General features: G+C 43.9%; 1 protein-coding gene and 1 long non-coding RNA gene across 8 annotated transcripts in view; one reads left to right on the top strand and one right to left on the bottom strand.

The window, feature by feature from the left end:
* Nucleotides 1-19,742, top strand: part of TRIO (trio Rho guanine nucleotide exchange factor) — a 362,508-nt gene that overhangs the window by 48,142 nt on the left and 294,624 nt on the right. The gene's annotated exons all lie outside the window — the stretch shown is intronic.
* Nucleotides 6,106-8,102, bottom strand: LOC123330645. Its single transcript, XR_006546698.2, has 2 exons — nucleotides 7,973-8,102; nucleotides 6,106-7,333 (listed from the first exon to the last, which is right to left on the bottom strand). It is a non-coding gene; the product is annotated as an uncharacterized LOC123330645 (long non-coding RNA).

Below are 19,742 nucleotides of genomic sequence, written 5' to 3'. Positions count from 1 at the left end.
CCAGATGAGTGCAGTTCGCCTTCATGCTCCCAGGAATGTATTTTGTGTTATTTCTGCCCACCTAGGTTTAAACAGGTCTGTAGTTCATCTGCAGAGAGCGAGATGCTGCAGTTCTGAAAGTGTTCAGAAGTTAGTTCGTATCTGGCACAGACAATTGGCCTTTTTTGGTCAACAGAGCTAGTTTACGTAGTAGTTAGTGGATGGATCTATGAAGAGAGATTTACAGGCTTGGTCTCTACTGGAGGCTCCTAATTTGAAGAGGGGAAAGACATCCCAGGAAAGAGATGGATGTCTTAGTCCCCAGCAGCCACTGCTGACCCATGACCCTGCTGTGGGGCACCAGGGCGGACCTGTCCACCCAGGTGTGCAGGGAAGTCCGGGGACTGACAAAGGCAATCTCATCAAATGTAGGCAGTCTGAAGAGAAAATCATCTGTAAAATCAATCACTTACTTGGATTTTAAAAAACAATATTGGTGAACCTCTGATCAAGAGAGATCGTCGTGGAAATGTGTGTGTGTGAAACATGTCTCTTCCTAAAGAAATATGAGCCAATCGAAAGAGAACTTGGACCAGGCTGCCTTTCAAGCGTCCTGCTTGTAGCCTTTTTGCGGATATGCATGGGATCTGGTTGCCTGAGCATTGAATTTACTCAGTTCCTGCCTGTTCAAATGATTCAGGCACGTGAAATTTCTGTATAGATAATTCTTTAATTTGCCTTCTCTCCCTCCCCCTCTTTAGTTGAGGCCAGACTCAGGTGCCTGGGGCACTGGCTTATGGCACTTCTAACCCTTTGTAAATACCTGTCTCCCCTGCATCCCAAGAACTCACTACATTTTAATTCCTCCTCAAAAAGAAGTGAATGACTGGCCTAGTCTATTCACAAGTGACTAAGGAAGAATTTACACAGACACTCCTACATTTGACACCTGTGGCCTTTGTAAAGAAAGCCAGATAATGCTGCATAGTAATTTAATCAGTGGTAGCCACACAAGTGCTTCTAGGATTTCCCTCTTAAATTGGGTAACCATAGCCTTCCCCTGAGATTGATACATATACAATTAATTAAGTAACCCAGCAAGTTCTCCTGGAAAGGGGAGAAAGGCAGGTACAACAGCCCTGCCTTTGCAGACTCCGCTCCCACCCCATGCCGCCCCCAGGGGCGTGGTGCCGGGTAGGGGAGGCCCTGGACCACAGGGTGTTGGCCAGAGGCCTGTCCATTATATGTCCGCCCCTGGGTTCCACCCCGTGGGGCAAGGCTGATGTATTTCATAGTGTGTATCAAAAACGCCAATTGGACTTGGCATATATATACGTTGTACTCCACAGCCACAAATATTGAAATGATTTTTCTAGAAATTAGAAGTAAGTTACTGGCCACAGATCACGTGCTGGTTCTGCATCGCAACGTAGTGTTCTTTTACCACCATTTGAGAATGGCGGCGGATACTGTGTACTTATTTTCATCATTAGCACATAAGGTATAATTTATAATCTTTTAGAAAAACGAATAAATCATGGGTCAAATGCATAGGGACGTTCACTATGATGATAAAGTAGACAGTAATCAGGACTTAGAGAATTAGGCCACGGTCGAAAAGTACACTGGAAAAGAGAATTATATTAGGAGAGAATTAGTAGAATAGCTCTGCTTCTTCATCGTGAAATCCTGATTGTGTGTTGATTAACCTCTGTATTCAGTAACCCCAAACAGCTCATTTATTGTCTAATGTTTACATACACACTCTCTTAAAAAAAAAAAAAACGCTAAACATATTAGAGGATGTTGGCATATCAAAGATGGAGAAAAAGTAGAAGGAATTTAGAAAGATGAGAATTAGGTGTTAATGGATCCGAATGTAAATAAAAGGAGTTGAGGAAGATCCACACATCTGATGTTTGCAGGTAATGTGGTTGTATTGTAAAGTGAGGAACGTGTTCAGTGTTGATAGTGATGACAGGAATAAAGGGTGCTTTCATCTGCTGAGTGCAATACATACACGATCTCATTCAGATATAAAAGAAGTGCCCCCAGTCCCTTCTTGGAAGCCTAAAGTGCTTGTTTATGCTTAGTCGCTCAGCGGTGTCCTACTCTTTGCAACCCCATGGACTGTAGTCCACCAGGCTCCTCTGTCCATGCGGATTCTCCAGGCAAGAATTCTGGAGTGGGTTGTGTTTTCCAGGGTATCTTCCTGACCCAGGGTTTGAACCTAAGTCTCCTGCACTGCAGTTCAGTTCAGTCGCTCAGTCGTGTCCGACTCTTTGCGACTCCATGAATCTCAGCACGCCAGGCCTCCCTGTCCATCACCAATTCCCGGAGTTCACTCAGACTCACGTCCATCGAGTCAGTGATGCCATCCAGCCATCTCATCCTGTCGTCCCCTTCTCCTCCTGCCCCCAATCCCTCCCAGCATCAGAGTCTTTTCCAATGAGTCAACTCTTCACATGAGGTGGCCAAAGTACCGGAGTTTCAGCTTTAGCATCAGTCCTTCCAAAGAAATCCCAGGGCTGATCTCCTTCAGAATGGACATATCAAATAATTTGTTGTACAAACCAGAATATTCTTAAGAATGAAAGTGAATGCTATTGATAACTGCTGGGACAGCCCATGTCAGTCAGAAGGAACTACCTGTAAGGAAGTTAGTTACAAGAATATACCAGGGCCCGCTTATTCACTGAACGTAACTTGGGCTTGTTCCACAAGTAAAGAACATTTACTTGTCAAGAGTAGAAGAGGGAAGGGTCTGCGTAATAGCAGTACAGCCACTCATTGACTTTATCTGGTTTGTTATTGATTAAACCAAAATTCTGTATGGACATAATGTCCTCGGAGCAGAGTTTGAACTGCCCTTTAAGTCAAACTTGTAAAACCTTGAGTGTGCTTTTACAAGTTAGAAATGGTGACTTTGCAAGGCATAGTTTACTTTGAAGGTAAAAAGAGCGATGATAGTGAAGGGAAAGCCCCATATATGGCATTGTTATAACAGCTGATGAGATTCGGAAAACGGGGTATGTGAGAAAGCTTTCTGCTGGTGGTGGGGAGGAAGTGGAGTCCCTGCTGGGAAGTAACTCAGAAGTCTGTCAATAATTGCTCTGATTACGAGTTCGGATTTGAAAATGTCTGCAAAACTGCATTTCCATGCAGCTTCTCTTAATAACAGTTTTGAATTGATGTTTATATGTGATATGATGGTAAAGAATCTGCCTACAATGCAGGAGACCTGGGTTTGATCCCTGGGTTGGGAAGATCTCCAGAAGAACAGCATGGCAACCCACTCCAGTGTTCTTGCCTGGAGAATCCCCTTGAACAGAGGAGCCTGGAGGGCTACAGTCCACGGGGTCGCAAGAATCAGACACAACTGAGCGACTAACACACTTATGTGTGATGTATATTGTTGCGTGGTCCTCAGTTTGGATCTGTATTATTTCCTGAAGATTTAGTGCATTTTTGTTAGAAGGGCTGTGGAAGTGATGCCGTGGTCTTCTCTGTGCATTTTACCAGGAGGCACACCTTGTGGGTATGTCTGTCCCATGACTGGTGACATGAGCTGTGATCACTTGGGGTGGTTCCTACCAATCTCTGTTGTAAAAATTAGTAACTTTCCCTTTGTAAGTAATACATATCTTACGGGGATTTTCTTTGAAATGGTATAACTGTCTCATTTCTTATTCTTTTCCCCATTAATTTTTTGCCCATTGTTAATTTTTGCGTGTCTGGTTTTTGCCAAATGGTAATTTTCTAATTCTTTCACTTTTATTGGAATCCTTCTGTAAGAGTGTGCCCTTCTCATTTACTTATTTATATTAGAATAGGATCAGAGATTATTGTTTTGTTCTGTTGATTATTATCCATTATCATTAGTATTTTTGTTCCAGTTGTTCCAGGTTGGCCATTGGGAGCCTGTTCAAGTTTCAATTTGTCCTGAGCACTTTCTGAGGTCTTTGTACTTTTTTCTAAGCACTTCCTCACTTTTTTGGTCTATTCTGTTTTAGTTGGTGGTATGTACATGGAATTGCTATTGTAATAGATTTTATGTAAACTTATGTACACATCTTTGACTAAATACATTAAAAAAATTCTCTCACTTTATTTAAACATTAGTGGTGGTTGCCTTTGAACTGTGGAATTACTGGATATCTATATTTCTTTCTGGAAAAAAAAATGACCGGTTTTATATCTGTTACTTTTATCAGGGGAAAAACACCTTAAAAATAAAAGAACCCAGTAGATATTAGTTGTGATTGGAAATCACACATCTTGGGGGCTTCCCTGGTGGTCTAGTGGTTAACACTCTGCTCTCCCAATGCAGGGGTTACTAGTTTGATCCCTGGGCAGTGAACAAAGATCCAACATGCCATGTCTTGTGGCCAAATTAAGAATAAATATGGGTGCATGCTCAGTTGTGTCTGACTCTTTCCAGCTGTATGGACTGTAGCCCACCAGACTCCATTGTCCATGGGATATTCCAGACAAGATTATTGGAGTGGGTTGCCATTTCCTCATCCAGGGGATCTTCCCGACCCAGGGATTGAACCTGCATCTCCTGAATGTCCTGCTTTGGCAAGTGGGTTCTTTACCACTTGAGCCATCAGGGAAGTAAAAAAATAAAAAGGAGGGAGTTGAAAAAATAGAAAAATATTCATTAAAAAAAAAAAAAGGAAGAAAGCACACAGCTCTAAGTCTAACAAAGTGTCCTGCCTGTCATTGGGAAGATGTGTGTTTTTGGTTGCGTTGTATGTGAAGTGGAGTACTGTCACTCAGTGCCAGACTGATGAGCTGAAATGACCTTTCTAGCTTTAGAATTCAGGACATCCTCAATCCTGTGCTCTCCTCCTTGTGACCCATGAGACATGTGTCTGCCTGGGAGGCTAAGTGACTTGTCCAGAGTCAGAGAGAGAAAATTGAGAGTAACTTGAACCCCCTAATTCTGAATCCAGTGTTCTCAGAAAAACCTTAAGACTGTTTTTGTTCGTTAACCACCTTCTAGGTACAAGGTAGGTACTGCATGGAGTGTTAAAGAGCCGTCAGCTTCCAACTTATCTATGCCTCTCACTGGATAAAACTGCAGAACTTTATATGCCGAAGTCATCAAAGACCATTTTGGCGGTGGTGGGTGATTATCCACTTCAGGTGACTCCGAATGGGTTTCTTGGTAGACTGTAGTTGTGAAATGCTGATGAATCTATTGCACAGTCTTCATCTTATAATTATGCTCTATAATTGTGAAAATGTGGTTCGGTTGATGGGGCTTCCCAGGGTGGCTCAGTGATAAAAGAATCCGCCTGCCAATGCAGGAGCTGCAGGTTCGATCCCTGGGTCAGAAAGGTCCCTAGAGGAGGAAATGGCAGCCCACTCCAGTATTCTTGCGAGATAATCCTGTGAACAGAGGAGCCTGACGGGCTGTATAGCCCATGGGGTTGCAAGGACTGAAGCGACTGAGAACGCATGCAGTTGGTTGATATACTGGAAGGCTGGTGAATTTGTGCCAATTATTTAGATTTGTCAACTTTTTCTAGAATGAAGACATGCCTCCTGAGAGGGAAAAAACCTTCTTGTGCACTGTTCAGTGACACCTGTGGAATGTCAAGAATGCCTTCCCTGATTCCCCAGACTTGCTCTGGGTCCCCTCGCCTACCATTACACAGCACCTTGCCCTGGATCACTCACTTCCTGTGGTGCTGGTCACGTGTGTGTGTGTGTGTGTGTGTGTGTGTATCAAGGTGCTTTGTGTCTGTCTTGTCCTCAGCCCCAGGCATAGCACCCCTCACATAGCAGGAGTGCAGTAAAAGTGAGAACACCCTTCATCTCTGTCTGCAAGACAAGTGCTGTCTTGTTGAGCTGGGGCCCCTCTTGATCCGTTTCTGTTTTTTTTTTTAAGAACATTTAAAGACCCAGTGCCTAAAACAGTTATATCATTAGTCAGGGCTTTCGGTCGAAAGCAGTAGAAAAATGTCCGTAACCAATGATAAGCATCTCTGATAGTAACAATACCACATATTTGTCATGAACTGTGGAGGGCCTGAGAGCTTTTTCTCTACGTGCAAGCTTCAAGATTAGCCTGCCACAGTTTGATGAATGCCGACAGGAGACACAGAGTCCTGGGTCAGAGACAAAGGACGTTTATTACTCATGGTAGTAACAGTTGTCATGGTATCAGCGTTTTTGGCACCAGTTCTAGAAAACCCAGTCTCCCCAGGATGACGTGCAGGAGGCCATCAGCCCTGTACAGCCAGTGGCTCCTGTCCCAGGAGAGGATCCTTGAATTTCTGGTACCTGAGTCATTTCGAGTGGACGGTAAGCCTGGCTGCTCTTGACTCTACAGAGAGATGTCTCTGCCTTCCAATCCTGTGAGCACACCTGCCCTTCACTCTGGAGGGAGTCACTGTCTCTATCTTCTCAGTCCATTTGCCATAAAATTTTCCTTGTAATGAAGATCTGGAACAAATACAGTGGCTCCTCACTTGATGTGTAGGTTCCTGAGAGACCCCTGGTCCCTGCCCGGTCTCTGCCAACAGTATGCATTGTGGAAACAGAAAACAAAGGGAAAAAATGTCACCGGAATCCTGCCATTCTAAGATAATCACCATCAAAGTTACGAAATATATACTTCTAGTGTTTTATCTCCATAAATACAGGTGTTTGTACACTGCATGAATTTCATGCATTGCAAATAAACGTACACAATAGATGTACCGCTTATATCTGGAGTTTTCTCTGCCAACACTGTATTGTGTATGTTTCCCTCTCCAGCCACCTGGCCCTGCTGGACATGGTGAGGCCTTGGTGCCCAGTCTGCCAGTCCTCTGGGCCCTGCTCTCTGCCTCGCACTCAGTTGTACTGAGTATAGAATCAGCGTTTTAGAGAGTCAAGAAGTTTCAGATCATTTGGTCCAGCTCTTTCATTTAAGGTGTTCATGCTGTCATCTCACATAACTACAGTTTCCTGAGACCTTCCGGAAGCAGCAGCACAGCCTTAATGTTGAACTTGGGGCACCGTGAGAAGTTGGTGGGTTAGTCACATTGCGTGAGTGATCCTACCCCTGAGCTTGAACCATAAGTAGGAGGGCCTTTGCACTGGGCTCTGACTAGGTTGTATAAATTTAGGATCAGGCGCTTTGAACCTCTTTAGAGGTTCTGTCTTGATCTTGTCCAGTCAAGCCCACAGTTGACTACTGTCAAAGCAAAGCAGAAGACCACCTTTGCTTATACCTGTAAGTAACCTCAGACCCCTCAGGAATCAGACTGGTGGTTGTGGAGTAAATGGGTGCCTTGGGACCTCCTTACCCAAACAGGAGTTAGTTTTAAAACTTTTTCTTCCAGTCAGACTCAATTCTCTGTGAATAGTAGCAAGAGAGTTCATTTTCAGCATATATATATATATATATATACACACACACACACACACATGCCTTTCAGTTTATTAAAGACTGTCAAAAAGTCTTTTTCTGAAAAGTATTTCCCCAGACCTGCAACTGAGGGTGTTAAATTTTCATATTTCTAGGTTCCATTAAAGACAGTTGTGAGGTATTTATATTAGTAAAATTTGCCTTGATTTAAAAAAATATTCAGTACTCTTAGATTCTGGATTAAGGCAGAATTGCTAAATAGTCTTTTCAGCGGTGTCTTTTGGATGGACACAAAGCCGTTTTATCTGCTTTCAAGAAAATATTATTCTTTGTTGAATGATTTAAGCCTATTAGTTCTTGGAAAATTACAACGGTATGCTGCCTTCAGACAAGAAAACAAGTTCCAGCTTCTTTTCCTAAGAAGAGACTGTTGCTGTTAAGGATTATTTCTACAACCCTGAGGTCATTCCAGTGACCGACGCAGGGAGCAGGGATCTGGGCATCCGGTTGGGCTGTGGCACTGTGTGTGCTTGTTACCCGCTCTTTTCTTCTGTCCCTGCCCCCCTCCTTCCCTTGCTAGCCCCGAGGAGGAGGAGGAGACTGAGCGCAGGATGTCACATCACTTACCGAGCTTTGCTGGTCTTCAGCAGAGCCGGCGTCTGGAAGTGTGTTTTTCCTTTGGCCTGACCCTTCCCCTGGCTGGATCTGGTTTCTTCAGTTAGATGCAGTGCTGCACCTTTGCCCAGAAAGAGAGTTGGGGAGAAGGCATGGGGTGGAGCCTGTTGGAATGGGTCAGGACAGACTTGAGGGAGAGGATGTAGCCCACGCTGGGGAGCCTGAGTCAGCAGCTGTGATTAGGAGGTCCCCCTTCCCCACCCCCACCTTGAGATAGAGGGCTTCCCTGGTAGCTCAGCTGGTAAAAAATCCGCCTACAGTGTGAGACCTCTGTTCGATCCCAGTGTCAGGGAAATCCCCTGGAGAAGGGAACAGCTACCCACTCCAGTTTTCTTAGGCTTCCTTGGTGGCTTAGACAGTAAAGGATCCACCTGAAATGCGGGAGATGTGGGTTCTGTCCCTGGACGGGGAAGATCCCCTGGAGAAGGGAACAACTACCCACTCCAGTTTTCTTTCTTATCTGGAGAATTCCATGGACCAAGGAGCCTGGCAGGCTACAGTCCATGGGGTTGCAAAGAGTTGGACACGACTGAGCGACTTTCACTTCACTTCCATGAGATGGCATCATCTGGGGGTCAGGGCACAGTCCTCCACTGACCAGAGCAGGGTCATGATAGCAGTGCCCCAGCCCCGAGCCCCGGTTCCAACCTTGGCTTCTGGCCTTTGATAGTGGGGGAGGACCAGACAGTGTGTCCAAGGGGCTTTGTATACTGTCATCCAGACAGCTGGCCCTGCCTCACCCCTCCCTTCCCTGCCATCAGTTGATGCCTTCATTCTGATTGTGAAGGACGCTCCTGCCCTTCTCAGGGTCCCAACGCCCTCCCCCTTCCTTCCCCATCCTTAGGTGGTCACAGCTCAAATGTCCCCTGCCGCAAGAAGGTTTCTTTGACCCCTCAGATTTGGAGACTCTCTTAGACACTTCACAGGATCCTGTCCTTAATCTCTAAGTGTGCTTGTCAAATCGAATACTTACTGTGTTAATGATAGGTTTTATTTCAGTCTCCCCGGAGGGTGAGTTTCTTCTAGAGGCAGGGAGTAGACATCTGTATTTCATATCTAGACTCCCAGGGCACATCCAGTATTATTGTGATTGTCCAGTAAATACGATTGACTCAAGTGGCTTAGGTTTAGCATTTTCCTCTTTGGCCCCAGGTCAGCTACAGAATTGGTGCCTGGATCTGCAGGCAGAGATTGAAAGACATACCAGCTGTAGAGTTGTTGCGGGAGGCACATCTAATTCCAATAAGAGGAAAGATACTGGGCTTGGGGTTCACAGTGCATAGTAAGGCCATTCATCCAGTAAGAGTGCCTCCTTTCAGTGCCTGCTTTGGTGTGGTGAACTGATGGGAGATAATATTTTCAGTTCCAGCGTATGGACAGATTGCCCATTTATAAGTCAGTTTTTCCTCTCTTTTATTAAATGACTGAGATTTGCTTTTTCAAAGTTAGCTAAAAATTCTCTTTCCACATTAAATGGTGTTTTGAAAAAAATCATTCTTTCAAAGATAATTATAAACTTATTTCTGCTCTGCATTTATGTTTTGGAGTAACTTAAGATTTTTGCTTCTTTTTTCTATACAACCAAAGTATAATAAGTGTTAAAAGTGTACCTAAGCCATAGCAGTATTTGTAAATTAAATTGTGCTTTTAAATCGGACTTCTAACACTGAATTGACTACAGGTGAATGCATTGCGTTTTTATTGTAACACTTTGCTCAGGTCACATCCTGTTTAAGCGTGTTTGCTTGTATTACTTGTTAACCTTGAGAATTAGGTGTAATTGCTCTGACAACAGAACCTTTTCCTGGAGGGTAGAGGAGATATGGTCTGAGAGGATCCCTTTCTTGGATAAAGGCGGAGGCTCTTTTTATTGTTTTGCTTAGTCAGATTTACTTTGAAAATACTAATAAATTAGTTCTGCTCACTTACTAACTCTGAATAATTTGTTCATTTTTCTTAAAGTATTGATTGTAAGACCTATATTAGATTAAAGCAGAAACACAGAACATTGAAAATCTGGGTCCAGAAGTGTAGGTGGGCCTGAGTCCTGATCATGGTTACTTCGTTTTGACAGTTTCAGGAAAAACAATGAAAATGAAAGTCACATGTAAGGCCAGCCCAACTGACATTTCTAGGCTATTCTTAGGCCCTATAGGCAAGTTGAAGTAATTTTCAATATCAGTGTTTCCTGCTGTGAATACCAGTATGTCGGTTCCAGTCATTTATAATTTTCTTTCTTTATTATTTTTAAAAACCACCCAGTCAACCCACAGAGGCATGAGAAACCAGAATTCGTTGTTTTGAGTGGGTTGTTGTGTGGTGGACCCCTGATACTCTAGGTCTGTTCTTTTTAAAAATGGCGTAACCAGGTTTCTTCGTTCCCCTCAGCCTTGTGTGGCCGCGAATGACTGACTGGCTCCCCAGTTGTGCCCTGTTGTGAGAGGAGGACGGTGCAGAGTCGAGAATCTTCCAGACAGTGTGCCACAGCCACATTGTGGGCAGTTAGTTTTCTCTTTTTTTAGTTTTAAAATTATGAAAGTGTGATAACATATATAGGAGATTTGGAAAAAATCCATATCAAAAGATATTTGAAAATAATCTTACGTGGGCATTTTCAAAAAGGAGCTTCCGGCTGCCTTTGGGCACTGGCAGCGTTTCCGGAGCGTGTGGTAGAGTAAGTCAGTCTGCAGCACCCCAGGGTGAGTCCTTTGAAGGTAACCGTGCTGGAAGATTCACTGTGGCATCTCTGTTAAAAAAGTAGATACTAATAAAAGGAAAAATAAACAGCTTCATTCCTTGGTTCCAGAAACACTCCCCTCACCCAGGCCAAGGACTGCCTTGCAGACATCTTCTTAGTCATCTTAGTTCTGACAGTCCTCTCCAGAATCATGTGGCGGGGGGAGGTGACGTTTCACAGAACAAGCTTCCTGGTCAGCTCGTTCTGGTTCTGTACTTATAATGGAATGATATGGATTCCATTATAATGGAATGATAAAATGAAGACAGAGGTATTTTGTATTCAAATTCCCTTTCTATAGTCTTAGTACAAAATGTGATATATATATATATTTTTAATAATTCTTTTATCCATCCAGGGTGCTTCTCAGTGTCCTCAAGCACGTGAGGGACCTGTGGAAGGACCCTGAGCCACCCACCCTGGGAGCGTCTGTGGGGGCTGTCCCCGGGTGGGAGGGACTCTCCGTAGCGGGTGGTAAGAGGGGGCTGGGTGCAGGCTGGTACCTGTTGGAGAAGCACAAGAAGGGGTGGGCAAAACCCAGGGAGGAAAGTGAGCTCGGGTTGATGGCCCCATAGAATGCGTCATTTTTTCTCATTTTGTTTCTGTCTGGTGATGTGGCATCTTAGAGGGCACCTGCCACTGATGCTGCCGTGCGCTCTGCGGGGCCTCGGGGATGTCTTCAATGATTCTAGATCTTGACGAGAGGACAAAAAACTGTCAGTGAAGGTTTTGTGTTTTTCTAGAGTTTGATAAAGGTATTAGAGCTTGCCACTAGCTGTAGATGTCTAAAAATTGCCTATACATTTTATTTCTTGGGACATGCTTGTTTGGAATGGTGTGTCTTGTTCGAAGCCAAAGAAGTGTCATCGGTGATTGTGCTACTGCTCAGCTTCGCCTTGACCTCACGCGGTAAAGGCCGCCTTGGAGGCGCCCGCCCCTCTGTTTACTGCATCCGGAGTCTGGGAGCCCACCGTGAGGGGTGTGGGGCCCTGGGCTGCCCGCCCTGTGGGGGGCGCTCAGAGGAGGTTGTCCTCGTCTCAGGAGGGTCGGCAGCTTATGGGAAGCAGGGTCCTGGCCCCTTGGGGCCAGGAGAGGTGGACGGTCATTGTATGGTCAGCGCGGGGCAGCATGGTGTACGTCTAAGTGCCCTCCAGTTCAGTGAAAAATATCTAATTGAATGGAGATCTGGAAAAACAAACAATAAAAATGCCATTCCAAACAAGATTTGGGGAAAGGGTGGTCTGAATCCAGACTGTTGTCGTGAGCTGGTCTCTTCCCATCAAAATGTCACTCCGCTTTTCAGACACAGAAGTGAAACGACGGCGACAGTGTAGGACGGGCAGCGACCCTGAGGGTGCTGGTTGGGAGGGAGAGGCTCTGACCCGGGCAGGTCATTCGCCTCCGCTTTGCCTCAGTTTCCCCACCGTCGAGTGGGGATGGTAAGAGCGCAGAGAGGCAGGTTGTGATGACGAAGTCACTTCCATACTGTCAGGTGCCTCCAGCACGCCGGCACCGCGTCTGCGTTGTCTGGGTTTTATTAGTGATCACTGTCAGGCTCACCGCAGGCCTGGGGCCCGGAGTCACTCCTCGTCTGCAGGTGCAGGCCCGCCTTTTCTGCCTGCTCCCTGTGCCCGCCCGCGGCCGCAGTAGAGACCGACTTCAGGATTTGTGGTGCCAAAGAAGGGCCCCCGGATTTAGGAGGACACAAGGTTTTGTTGTCCTGATTTCTCAGCGATTGCCAGAAGCCAAAGAACCGGGGTGTGTAAGCCGCAGCTGCAGGAAGTGTCTGCTCCAGGGCCTGAGCTCCGAGGACGCGGGGCGGGCGGAGCGATCCCTGAGCTGCTCTTGCGTGGGCCGGAAGTTCTCTGGAAAGTAGAGCTTGTTATCCAGAGAAGCAGCAAGTCAGAACTCATCAGCACGGTGAAGCGGCTCCCGTTTTGGCTCAGAAATACTCCCAGCTCTGAACAGGAGTGGGTTCCTGAAGTTGGCTTAACGATCAAATATATTGTTCATTACATTTGGTTCAAAATGAAGGCCTGCCTTGTTTCTAAAGTTTATTGGCCACGGATGGAAGGTTAAAAGCTTCTGGCGAGAACTGGACATCTTTCTGTTGTAATTAAACTTAATTTGCGAAGAACTGCATACCACACTCCACAATACTCATTAATTTTTGTTATCTGGCCACTGTGTTGTTAAAGACACCACGTATAACAGTTACTAGCATTCTAGAACATGCCTTTTTTTTTTCCCCCTCACACAAGATGCTTGTTAGAAAAAGAAGCTTCTTTAAAACAATTAAAGGTGTTGCTGGGCTCCTCCAGATGTTTTGCTCTGGTTTTGGGCACTTGGTATTCTCTGCACTGAACTTGAGGCCAGACTGTCCAGATGTTGATCCTCTCCAGAAATTTACCTTGTCCCTGTCTCTAACCAGGAGGCTCTCCGAGGGCTCAGCAGCCTCCTTTCCTCACATCCTCCTAAACCTCAAGGATGTCTCTGGCTGCCGCTTCCATCGTGGCATACATACAGCCTGACACTTGGCTGCCTGCTCCTGAAATTTGTCATTGCATTTTGATGATACCTTTGTGTAGCTGGTGCAGGACTAAAGTACATATTCATTGTCTGAGTGAGACGAAGCCTACAGTTTGGCGTGTAGCATTTTGAAACCGCTTTATTATATGTTATTCCTAAGTACTGCAAAAAATAAAAAATAAAACTCACTGAAATACAAGTACTTATCTGGTGTTTTGGTTTAGATTTTTCTCTTTGTGTTTGTATGCCTTTATATAGAAGCATATGTAATCATATTTTTAAAGGAGTTTACTGCTAGTTTTATTACTAGTAATACTAATTTATTACTGTTTTTTTTTTTTTTTTCTTCTCCACCAAGGAACAAGTTATGGAAACGTATCACAAAACTAACTGTAAAACTTCCAGAAGACAGCATAAGGGAACATCTTTGTGCTTCAGGGTTCCGCAGGATTTCTTAGATACAAAAAAGCATGAACAGCAGAAGAAAAAGTCAATAAATTGAATATCAAATATTTAAAAGTTTGTTTTTTATAGTATGCTATTAAGAAAATGAAAATACAAGTCACAAATCAGGAGAAACTACTTGTAAGACACATATCCCATAAAGAATCTGATTAGATGAAGAACTTTTACAATTCAGTAGTAAGAAAATGACTAAACTAAAAATGAGCAGAAGATTTGAATAGACACTTCAGCAAGAAAGATATCTGGGGGGCAAATAAACACATGGGGAAGTGTCCAGTATCATTAGTCACTAGGAAAGTGCAAATTTAAACCACAGTGAAATACTACTACCTGTCTTTTAGAATGAACTATAATGAAAAGATGGACACTACCAAGTGTTGGTGAGGATGTGGAGAAACTAGAAGCCTTATGAATTGCTAGTGGGAATGTAAAATTATACAGTCACTTTGGAAAACAGTTTGCAGTTTCTTAAAAAGTTAAACATAACGTTTTCCACATGAACCAGCAATTCCACTTCTAGGTATGTGCCTCAAGGGAAGTAAAAACATATATTCACACAGAGGTTTTCGTACAGATGTTCAGCATTACTCCTAATAGCCAGAAATGAAACAGTCTAAATGTCTTTCACTGGTGAATGGATAGACAAGATGTGGTATGTCATATCCATACAGTGCCAATTCCCCAATGAGAAGCAAACTTCTGACACATGCCACACAAAAGGTGACCCTCAATGAGAGAAAGCAGCCAGACTCTAAATACTACATATTGTGTGATTCCATTTGTGTGAGATTTCTAGAAAAGGCAGAAGATGGAAGCCAGTCAGCGGTTGCCTTCGCTAGGGGTAGGACAGGACTGCCTGCAGAGAGGCACAAGGGAAATTTTGGGTTGTTGCAAGTATTCTAAAATTGATGGGGATGATGTGTGTGCATGCTAAGTCACTTCAGTTGTGTCCAGCTCTTTTTGACCCCATGAACTGTAGCCCGCCAGACTCCTCTGTCCATGGGATTCTCCAGGCAAAAATACTGGAGTCTGTTGCTATTTCCTTCTCCAGGGGATCTTCCCGACCCAGGGATCAAACCCACGTCTCCTGAGTATCCTGCATTGGCAGGTGGATTCTTTACCACTTTGTCACCTGGGAAGCATGGGGATGGTGGTTGCACAATTATAAATTTACTGAAACTCATTGAACAGTCTACTTAAAATGGATAAATAGTTTAGGAAATGGTGCAGTCAAAATTTATCTGATAAATTGCAATTTGCAAAACCCTTTCCCATTTGCTGTTTCATGCGGTTCTGAGAAGTAGATGTTATACTCATTTTCCAGAAGAGGAAACAGGACCAATCATGGTAAATTATTTTCAGGTCTCAGGGTCTAACTTGGCAGACCCAAGTGGCCACATTAAGGTGTTCTGATCACAACATCCTGAGTGCTCAAATAAGTGAATTTTAGGATATATAAATTTCACTTCATTGGAACACCTCATGATGTGTTTTAAAGAATATATCACGAACACCTTTCTATGTTAGGAACTGTTTTGGCCATCAGATCTTAAAAATTTTATTGGAACATTTTAGGCATTCATAAAAATAGAGTTGGTCGTGACCACCCATGTACTCATCACTTGGCTTCACCGATCATTTCATGGTCTGTCTTAGTTCATTTCTGTTCCCTGTCAGTTGGATTGCTTTGAAGCAATTCTCTGTCATTTATTCTATTGTTTTTTATGTCAAATATGTCAGTGTAGGATCATCATTTGTAAATGATTGCTTACTCTACCAGTGTTTGTACCATAATGTGTTAAACCAGTCGTGGATCATTGACCATTGAGGGTGAAACTTACATATTGTTTTGGTAGATGACACTACAAGAATCTTTATGCCTATTTGCCAGTGCAGCTAATTGAACTCTGTCTCTACAGACTACAGGCCCTAGAGCTAATAAACACCCTTTGGTGTTAGTTGCTCAGTTGTGTCCAACTCTGCAACCCCATGGACTATAACCTGCCAGATTCCTCTCTGTCCATGGGATTCTCCAGGCAAGAGTACTGGAGTGGGTTGCCATTCCCTCCTCCAGGGGATCTTCCCAACCCAGGGTTCTCTTCTGTCTCCTGCATTAGCAGGCAGGTTCTTTACCACTAGCACCACCTGGAAAGCCCCTAAAATCTGAAACAGTGGAATATTTTGTCATGTGTCTCAAAGATTAAACCATTAAAATAAGCCTTTACCAGCTGAAGTGTATATAGCACTTTCCTTTGTAAACTCTGTTATACAAAGTTCCTTTTTGTTTGTAAATTTAAAATCTCTGCTTTAGAAATTAGGTCTTTTGGTTACCTATGTCTTCTGGGCTAGATCTGAATACAGATAGGATTTTAAAAACATTTCTTAAATAGATTTGTGTGTAAGACACAGAATATGGAGCTTTTTTAGTGTTCTGATCAAATCAGTACTGTGAGGGAAAAAGCTTCTAAGTGGAATTAAAAGTGTAAAGAGGAATACGTAGATGAATATACAGTAGTGGCTAAAATGTATTAGTTATGCTTATTGAGTGCTCAGAGGGAGAGGGTTAGAAATAGATGGTCCAGGTTTCTGAGGGTGGAAGATTCCTGACCCAAGGTGTCCTACGGCCCCTGTCCCGCCCCCCTTTTGGGTGGGCTGGTGGCCCCTTGGGAGAGTTACGTTACACCCCACCTGGCACAGAGGGCTGGCTTCTCCTGAGACTGCTGGCCAGCTTCTCTAGGCCAGGGTGGAATTTCCCGGTTTTCTGATTTGGCTAAATTTGAAGAGGGTCAGAGTTGTACTGGCTTCATCCTTACCTGGGTTTTCCTGGTGGCTCAGACCTTAAAGGATCCGCCTGCAGTGCAGAAGACCTGGGTTCAATCCCTGGGTTGGGAAGATCCTGGACAAAGGAATGGCAACCCACTCCAGTATTCTTGCTTGGAAAATCCCATGGACAGAGGAAACTGATGGGCTACAGTCTATGGGGTCAGACATGACTGAGTGACTAACATATCCTTAGACAGCTTTTTGCTTGAATAAAGCACCCTGTCTGCACATTATTTGTTGGATACTAAGTAGGTGGTGTGCCTGTGTGTAGAGGAGACTGGTACACGATTCCTGGAAGTAAAATAGAATTATCATGAAACATACAAAGGTACTTTTGATACCTTTTCCTCTACTGTCAGAGGAGAGGAAATTAATAATGCAGCATTATTTCTGTAGGAAGATGCTTGATATTATCCGTATAGTCCTTAATCCATGACTAGGAGAAAAAGGAGAGCAGAACCCTTTTCCTTCTGATTGGCTCCAGCCTTTATACCTTTAAGAGATTTTCACTGTCATAATCTAGTATTTGAATGTGGGATATACAGATATCGATTACTTAACAGAAGAGGAACAAACTGATTTTTTTTTAAGTTGATATTAAAATAGACTTAAAATTTTAAATATTTGAAAAATAAAAGCAATTTTGAACAGCTTGTTTTAAAGGAAAATTTGCTTGCTACATGTACTCCTATTGCTTGTAATATTTTATATGTCAAAGGTGACATCTGTTCTTAGTATTTTTTAAATAAATTTTTGACCTTGTCCCTTGGTTTGGCCTTCTCCTACCTTCACCTCAAAAGGAGTGACTGTTCGAGAGAGCTTGTGCACAGTTGTGAGTCTGTAAAAATGAGTCCAGTTGCATGCACGCTCAGACACGTGTTTGCACTGTTGTTATTGAACACGTCTCAGGCAGGCAGGGTGTTTCACGAAGCCTGTTCAAGGTTTAAATGCTGGCCTGAGCCAGTTACACATAACAGAATGCCCAGAGAAGGGCTGGTACAGGTAGGTAAGAATTGTTGGCATGATTGAAGAGGAAAGAAAGAGCTAATTTTTAATTTTACTGAATGATTGGGAGAACAAAACAATTGGTCCCCTTCTGACCAGGGTAGTCTGCTGAGCGTAGCCAGGAAAAGAGGGTTTGAAACCCCACCAGTTTATATTTTGAATTTACATGTTGTGTTTGAATTTTATTTGGGCCTGGAATTTTGAGAAAGTGAGTCTCTTGTCTTTTATTTGTGCAGGACTCATACCAGTTCACTTTTTTCTAGGAATCAAAGAAACCCAAAGGGACATGCTAGAATGACGAAAGCAGTGTACAGTGAGTGAGTGAGTGATGGAGCCAAGATGAGCGGATCTACTGATAAAAAATGTATTGCCTCTAACAAAGTTTTGCTTCCTAGGTGGCTCAGATGGTAAAGAATCTGCCTGCAGTGCCAGAGACCTGGGTTTAATCCCTGGGTTGGGAAGATCCCCTGGAGCGGAGGACATGGCAACCCACTCCAGTATTCTTGCTTGGAAAATCCCCATGGACAGAGGAGCTTGGTGGGCTACAGTCCAGAGGGGGTTGCAAAAAGTAGGACACGACTAAGGGACTAAGCACAAGAAAGGTTTGAGACCTTGAGGAACAATGAGTGTATTTGTTGGAGGGATTCAGAATAGGTCAGAGCCTCTTCCCCCTCCTAGCTGTTGGTTTTGTGCAGATAACCTTACAACCACTGATAAGGATGAGAGGAAGACTAGCCTGCTTTGTACTTAAAAATATCAGTAATTTAAATTGGGGCAGAAAGATGCCCGTGAGTGCAATGAAGAGGAAGGGAAAAGTACATTTTTTCCCCCGCTTTAATTCTTCCTCCCTCATCACCTCCTCCTTCTCCCTCCCACCCCAACTCCTCCTTGAAAATATATATTAACCTGTAATTGACTGGCTGCTGGCAGAGGAGAGCATGCAGCTTAGCAGGCCAGGGCACTGGGCTCTTCTTACTGGTTGCGTAGTGCACTTAAGCCATGTTTGTTTCCAAACTTGTTTATGTCAGGGATACTTTTGCTATCAGTATATATAATTCAATGTTATCTAAGTGTTTAAGACATGAGTGGGAAAAGAAAAGATTTTTGTAAAAGCTAAAATGAATGATATGGGAAGACTTCACAAAGGCAGTGCATTTAAGGTGAACTGTCATATCAAGTGTGGGAGAGACCATTGTAAAAAGAGGACATTTTTGTAAATGTCTGTAAGCATTTTGCCCTTAGATTTCTTCTGGAATGACTCTATATCCCAGCTTCATTTTAGGATGAATACCCGGATCGGTATATTAGGGTTTATGCAAGTAGGGCTGTGAAGACGTCCTATCCAGGGGTTCATACTCGGAGATAAGACCTTAGCCTGGGCCCAGAGACGACAGCAGGGGGCCGGCCTCTTAAAGTGGACTTGGTGTTGTGTTGTACTGAGCAGGAGGAGGACAGAGACAGAATCTTTTAACATGTGTCCTTGTAATTGCTTTCTGCTTTAACTGACTTGGTTAAAAATTAACTGACCAAGAAAACTAGTGGTCGCACTGAGAAAGAGGACGCGGTCAGATGAGCACCAGACTAGCTCAGAACGGGCTGTAAATCTGTAGTGTGCTCCCATGAAAGTGGCAGTTTCCTTTTTGTTTCTGTTACACACGTATAGAAAACTAGAGGCGGACAGGCTGTGAAGGCGGGCCGTGACTTACTGGTGTTGGGGTCCTCTGGCTAACTTGGTAGACCAGCAAGCCTTGGCGTTCACGATGAGAAGAACCTCTGTGTCTCAAGGAAGGTGATGCTGTGGCTCACCTAGGCAGGGCCCCAGGAGGATGCATCTCTCATGCTTCGTTCCACAGTCAGGGAAACTGAGGCTGTTGGTCCTAGTCTTCGAAGTGTTGGGCCACACGAACACTGCTGGCCAGCTCAACAGGCCCCTCCATCACTCTGTCTCCTGAAAGCCCATGGGCTGGTCTCAGGGTGATTGGGAAATACAGGTTGACCTGACCCCCACACACAGCTTTTTGAAAAAGTTACAAATAATCTATTATTTAAAGTCTGTATCTGCCATAGCTCACTAGAAAGGGTGAAAGAACACAGCAGAAGGGATGAAAACCTATTATAATACAAATCAGAAATCAATTCTATTGTCACCTTATTTCGAGTAAT

This window comes from Bubalus bubalis, chromosome 19 (assembly GCF_019923935.1).
Source record: "Bubalus bubalis isolate 160015118507 breed Murrah chromosome 19, NDDB_SH_1, whole genome shotgun sequence".
Taxonomy (NCBI): Eukaryota; Metazoa; Chordata; class Mammalia; order Artiodactyla; family Bovidae; genus Bubalus; species Bubalus bubalis.
This window is presented reverse-complemented; position numbering and strand designations above follow the sequence as displayed.